This window comes from Bactrocera tryoni, unplaced genomic scaffold (assembly GCF_016617805.1).
Source record: "Bactrocera tryoni isolate S06 unplaced genomic scaffold, CSIRO_BtryS06_freeze2 scaffold_25, whole genome shotgun sequence".
Taxonomy (NCBI): Eukaryota; Metazoa; Arthropoda; class Insecta; order Diptera; family Tephritidae; genus Bactrocera; species Bactrocera tryoni.
In genome coordinates this window covers 8570512-8578070 of record NW_024395977.1, presented here as the reverse complement: position 1 = coordinate 8578070, position 7559 = coordinate 8570512, and positions in this window count along the sequence as shown.

Below are 7559 nucleotides of genomic sequence, written 5' to 3'. Positions count from 1 at the left end.
CTCTCATATGCTCCATCAACATATCTGTTGGTTTTGAGAGTCCTCCTTCAGATAGGTGATCCACCCAAGTATAAGACGAACAATTTTCTGAATTGGCGCAAATTTCGGGGTTGTCTTTACCAAGTTTGTGGCAGATGTACCTTGCCAAATTTTCAAGCTTGTCGTTGTTGAGAATCTTCAAGTCATCATTTCTTTCAATTGGGTCAGAATAGATCAACTGGCACACGTTGAAAAATATTGCCTGCAAAAATATAACAAACATACATGAGTATAAATAAATGGAATAAATTGTTAATTAAGATTATTATTACAATTAGGATAAGAAACAGTGGTTTAAACGAGACTCCATCCTTTTCTGCCGTTCATTAGCCTCTGCAGGAGTTAATCTGGTTAACGTGAGAAAAGCCCTAGGTAGCAACTTCGTTAGACTCCGCGAACTTAAACCTGCAAGAGTGTTTGGTTATAAAAGTAAAATTATTGTAATCAAAATGCTATAATTACCCATTTCAAATTCCAAATTTCTTTCACATTCAAAGGCGCGACCGAATAATAAGTCAACCGTGACGTCAGCAAGAACAGCTGACTGAAAGCAAACATGCGCATTGCGCAATCTTGTTTCTATCATTCTTGAGTACACATGTAAATATGTGCGTATGACATTCCCACACAAACAATGCATACAAAACATACATACATATGTACTTACATGCGTTCACATGTGGATATGTCACCTGCAAAAATTACAAATATTGTTCTACAAAAGCAACAATCGTTTGAAAAAGCATCAGAAACCAATATGGCAGCCAAATTGCCGACGTCAAAATTTATAGTAAATTACAACAAAATTTTCATTCATGAACGCAAACGTACTTTCAAAAAGCATATTCGATTCATTCATAAAAGCAGACGCCATTACATCTCCCCTAGCATGCCTTGCCTACAAGCGTCTTTTCGCGACGATTTCAAAAGCTAAAAATCATAAATTGAATATATTTCTGAAATGTATGAGAAGGAAAAAGTGACAACCCCGTAAAAATAAGTATTAAAATATATTAGAATAAAATAGACAACATAGTTTATTTTTCGATTTTCAATTCAAGAAATGTTTAAAAGAAAATATTCAATATTTCTCTGATTCATGTGTACAGTCCATCCCGGCTAAGTAGTACTCCGCTTAAATGAAAATGAAATCTCTCCCTCATCACTCTTAACAGCCTATATTATATCTTGCTGCATCTCACGGTTTGTTTTTTAAAATACATAGAAATTATTGTTTTAAGTACGACTCGTTTAAGTATCCGCGGTCGCTTATGTACTATATTATATTTTTATTTTTAACAAACCACAAAATTCTGTATCTTTGATTGTGGCACATAACCGGGATTGACTGTATTTGTCAAGGAATGTGAAAAATATTCTGTAATTCTGAAATATTTTTACGCAGCTGCGTCGTTATGTATGCAAGCTTACACACAAACATACATATTTACGCTGGTTTGAGGGCGAAGCTGTACAGCGGCAAGGGAAGCGGTGACAATCGTTTGATTTTTTTCGGTACAGCTCGGATTTTCTACCAACAGCACATTGACTTTTTGACAAAACGTGAAGTTCGGCCATTGGTTGTCCGTGACAACGGAGTTTTTGTATGAAACAATGGGTATATATATTTACACATAAAGTTGTGTGTAGACAAATTTACAAACATTATGCGAATGATTCTTTCAAATTTGTTTACATGAACATAAAATTACATACATACATACATATGTATGTGAATATGTGAACTTTATGCGTACGGTTTTTAAAATCTGTTTACATATACACATGATTATATGCATATGACTTTTAAGATTTTATCAAAACGGGATTTTATCAAAAAAAATGTTATCATTACGGGTATGGTTTTTAAAAATCTGTTTAGTATATGTACACATAATTACATCCATATGCGAATACTTATGTGCGTCGGCTTGGTTTTCAAAACGTTATCAAAACCTCTAATGCCCAATATAAGTATATGTATGTATGTATATTTATTTAGGTAATAATGGAAATATGACTTTATTATAAATTCCAACAGATTTAATGGAATTTATCATGAAATATGTCAAATTGCACATACATACATATACATATATATATGTGCATATGAGCTTCCCAGTTAGAACAGTGACGGTCACGTTACCTAGTGACATGACGGTAACGCGTGCCGGTTTAATTGTCCCTTTTTCCTATCACGTTCTTAAGGGCGAATCAAAAAAACTCCCAAAACTTTTGTATACATGTGATCTTGTATCACCTTCTCGCTCACATATTTTCTGCTGTAATAAAACTATATCCTTCTTTCTCCCACTTTTTTTAAATTTGGGATAATTCATCAGAACTGCTCTCAGGAAAGCGTGACGGTGCATTCTACAATAGCCTAGTGGGTAAACCACTCGCTTGTCATTCCTTCAACCTAAAGTTCGAAACTCAAAATTATAAAGTTTTTTTAATAAAATATGTATATATTTTTTATTAATTTTAATAATAAAATAATTTTATTTAAATTTACATTAAATTCATTTCCTTCGTCATTTGACATTTTTTTAATAATATAAAAATTATTTCTATAAATTCTTATATAGATACAAAAAATAATATATAAATATAATTCTATGCATTTTAACAATATATTGGATTACCATTTCCTTCCACAGCCAAATTGTTTCCTTATTGTTTTGAGAAGCTTGCCTCTGGGTTGTAGCAACCAGAAATGTTGAATTTCTTCCGTTTAAATGTCAATTGTTCTGCAATAACAAATGCGTAAAAATGAATTGAAAACTAAAATGACGATTTTACATGTACCTTTTACGGGAGTCGAAGAAGTTGCCGGGCATTCCTCCAAATAGGTGTCATCAAAAAGCGCCGGTGAATCCATCTGATTAAGAAATAAAAATTTGGCAGCATCAAAATTCATTTTAAATAACTTAACATAATATAATAAAATACGACCGGGCTACAATAATTTACATCTTTTTCACAAATTTTCATAAATTTAGATGCACTAAGATTAAAAGCCTTTTTTTCCCGGCTCATACATATATGCACTAAATGTATATTTTTTCATATTGAATTAGTATTTGTTTTACTCACCCTTTTTTCAAATATTATCTTGAAGACACAAAATATTCACAAAAGTTAAAAAAACACAATTATAATATCCGTAGGTTTAAATATTTGCGTTAGCCGCACGCACACATTCTTCTTTGGATGGTGGTTACACCAGATCAAACTGATGAACTCATTTCTGCGGAAATTCCTGATGCAGAGAAAGATACAGTATTATACCAAATGATGAAAACCAATATGGTTCATGGACTTTGCGGACACCACAATCCCACTTCGGGTTGTATGTTTGACAATAAAAGCACGAAACACTATCCAAGTGCTTTTCTTTCGGAAACTCAAACTTGAAATGATTAATATCCACTGTATATGCGTGGCTCACCAGACGACAATGGCAGAACATTCAGCATTCAATTTAGAAGAATGAATATTGAAGTTGACAACACATGGATCGTATCATATTCGCCATTATTGTGTAATTCACATTCAAAACTCATATCAATATTGAGTATTGCAGTTTGGTGTAATCGATAAAATACGTTTGAAATTACGTCACCAAAGGAAGCAACATGGCGGTTATTGAACGATACGGTCGATACGTGAACTGCAATAAAGCGCTTTGTAGGATATTTACTTTTGCAATTCATGAACGTTTTCCGGCTGTTGTGCGTCTCGCAGTTAATTTGGAGAGTGTGTTTTTAACCCAGAGAATACAGTACAGCCAGTGGAAACACCGCCAGCAACAAAATTAACATTGACGAGTTTTTTCCCAACTTTCGTCAGTGAGCCGTTTGCGTGAACATTGCTCTATTCCGAAATACCTTGATATTATACCTGGAATCCATCGTCAAAGAAATAGTTGCGCAGAAAGCAATTCAAACCAGTAGATTAACATCCAGGTTTGTTATCAACTAATGCATTACGACGATTGTTTCTACCTTTGGTTGCTATTGATTAATTTACGCGGTTCAACTTTATTTGAGCCATTGCGTACTGTGATTGGTACGGTGTGTGCAAATTTTGGAGAAGTAAGCCAGCAATTACAATTGCTGGAACATGTTAATCACTGGAATGAAAATGAAGTACGCACACTTTTCGCTATAAAAAATCAGGCTTCAAATCCGCGTCTAAAAATTGGAAATGGATCAATTCCGGTGGTTCGATATCAATTCCATCTGTCGTTTATCAATTCACGAAAGATGAACTCATCACGAATGTTCGGACATTGGCCAAATTATCGTAAGTACGATTCCTTAAGTGCACGCGCAATGTTAGCTGCCAAAAATACCGATGTTGTTGACTTAAACTGGAAGATTTAAAGTCAAATTCCGGGAGACTTGCGCTCATACAAATCGATCGATCGTCTTGACAATGAGACGAAGCCGCGAATTATCAAGTGGAATTTCTAAGTGCTTTGGAGAGGCTTGGTATGACACCGCATTATTTGCGTCTCAAAGTTGGATCTGTCGTTATTATGTTTCGCAATCTTCAAGCACCGAAACTGTGTAATGCAACCCGACTGATTGTAACGTAGCATCTTATAGAATGGGGCAGAATGCTTGACTCTACGAATTCCTCTGAGCTCCAACGATTTGCCATTTCAATTCTAACCTTTTCAGTTTTCAAAGAGTTCCACAATTTTCCATATCAGTTCCAACGCATTCCGTTTCAAGTGAAAATTGCATTTGAGATGAGAATCAATAGGACACAAGGATAGTCGCTAGAAGTGTGTGGCATAAATTTGGAAATGCTATGTTTTTAACAAGGACGGATATACGTGGCGTGCTCACGAGTTGGAAAACCATCTGCTCTGTAGATTTACGCACCGAAACAGAAACCAAAAAATATTGTTTATCAAGCTTCGTTAAAATTGAAAATATTTGGAATAATCGAAAATAAAAGATTTTCAACACAATATAAATTCAACTTTCTTTTCATTTCAAAACACATAATTTCAGGCAGGACAACGGCTGGCGGATCAGCTAGTAATAAATAAATTGAACTCAAATTTGGTATATCGTTGGCTTATATTGAATGCGACAAACCTAGACTTAGTTTTATTGTTACATTTTAGTTCGCGTCAGCAAAATTATGTTATATTAATAACACCTTTATATGAGATATGAGTGATATATGACACTAACTCGACCTACGAGGCTAAATTTAACAAATTGAGTTGATATGGAAAACGTTAACCAGAGGATCGGAAATCATTATTATTAAAAAGTTATTGCAATATCTAACCTCATTACACAGTACAACAGCTAATCTGGGGGTGAGAAATTCCAAGTCAGGGTGATGGTACTAGGTCAGTATAGTAAAACCCTCAAAGGGTTTGGCGTTCGTATGTGTCAGTTTTTTTTATGACCTTTTAAATTTCACAGTACAACAGCTAATCTGGGGGGTGAGAAATTCCAAGTCAGGGTGATGGTACTAGGTCAGTATAGTTAAACCCTCAAAGGGTTTGGCGTTTTTATGAGTCAGTTTTTTTTATGACCTTTTAAATTTTTTCCTTGAATGTATTCTTGCATATGACGCGGACTATCAACATATGTATGATGATGGGAGGATATATGCAGTACCGATGTTGTTGATCTCATTTTTGCATCTACGTTACCGATTATGACATCACGCAAATTAATGTACTATTCAGTACGAACTTTTGCTTGATTAAATTTTATATATCATAATCTCTCACTCTCACTTTTTACATACATATCCACAATGTACTGATGTCTGCATCGGAGAATGCTGTTGCCTTCATTAGCACGAATCATCAACCAATATGCGTAGAAGTTCATAGTTCAAATTAGTATATTTATGAGACAAACAAATTATTGACTTAAAAAAATAGTAATCTATAAGTTGTAACGTTTCCAAAATGTCCAAAATTTCTCGTTCCTCCATCTACTCTATATGGTTGTAAGCGCACCGAGTATGTGATTGTTGCTCCTCTTTTCCCATAAAATAAATTTGTAAAAATCTCCATCGTTATGATAAATAATTTTTGTTGCTCCAAATGACGTCATTTGGAAGCATGAATTGAATTTACGAATTTTCCGCAAAAACAATTTCTATTGAAATTGAATTAACAAATTAACCGCGATTTTGTGAGCTAAAATCGCGCTTTTTACTTCCTTTTTTTCTGCAAAAAATAGAAAAAAACTCTTTCAGATTACTTCGAGAAATATATCACATTTAAAACGCATACAATTTTTTTGTTTCAGATGATCCGGTAACGAGTTATAAGAAACCACTTTTTTCAAGGCGCATCTGAAGATTCACCGTCACAGGCTTATTTAAGAATATTTTTCATTGAACTTTTTTTTAATATACTTCAAAAGTTTTATAATAATATGTCATTAATTTTAATAAAAATATGTTACGATGTCGCCGCAAAAAAAACACAAATATATCCTTTTTTTGCCTTTAAAATCTTACCCCTTATGGTATTAGCACAAAGACGTTGAGTGCGTTGCCCTGAATTTTCATTTGCACGTGTACGTGCAACTTGATTTATTAAATTTATATTATCCTCCGATTGTTCTTCGACTGATTTATTAAATAACTATTAACGTCGACCAATATTTCTTGCTTTTTCACGTGGCATTTTTCTGTAAAAATAAGAAACTTAAATATACACAACGAATATGAGTTACTTATAATAAGAAATATATATTATAATACGAAATATACTCACTTAGATTCCGCGCTAAATTCGCAAAATGTATAGTTTTTTCTGCACACTTCAAAACTCTTCGTACACTAATTATTTTTGATATATTTTAATTGGCACACGATTATAACACAAAACTACGAAATATTTTTCTAAATTTCTCTTGAGTCACTTTCGCTCCCAACAACTCATGTCACATAGAAAGCAACAGACTTCAAGCGACATTTCTCAAATATTAAAATACACACGTTCTTATGGACCCAGTTATTTAGACAGCTGCACGACTACACGACAGCAGGCTCTCATTTGTCCCTCCCGGTATTTTAAAAATATTTTTAAATTTGCCGACGACAGTAGAGAGGATATGAGTGAGGAGAGGATGCCATTAATATGTAAAATATAAAATTATTCAAAGCTCTAACAAACCTGACGTTATTTCACAAAGAGAAGCATAAAATAGTTCTGTTATATCATTTGTAATAACAATTGATAATTTAAAACAAATAAATTTTTCTATTACTTATTTTTTGCTTAAAAACTTTCACTTTGAACAAAATATTAAAATTTCATTGAAGTGAAAGGTTTTACAAAATGAGCAGCTGTGTTGTTTTGTGTACATGCCGGCCATTGTTATGTCCTCTTACAAATATTCATGTAGCAGGCTTTACGATGCCAGTTATGTCGTGTTGGACCAAATTGAATCTGCTTGAACCACATAAAAAATTTCATCAAAATCGGTTCAGTCGTTTAAGAGAAGTTTAGTAACATACACACG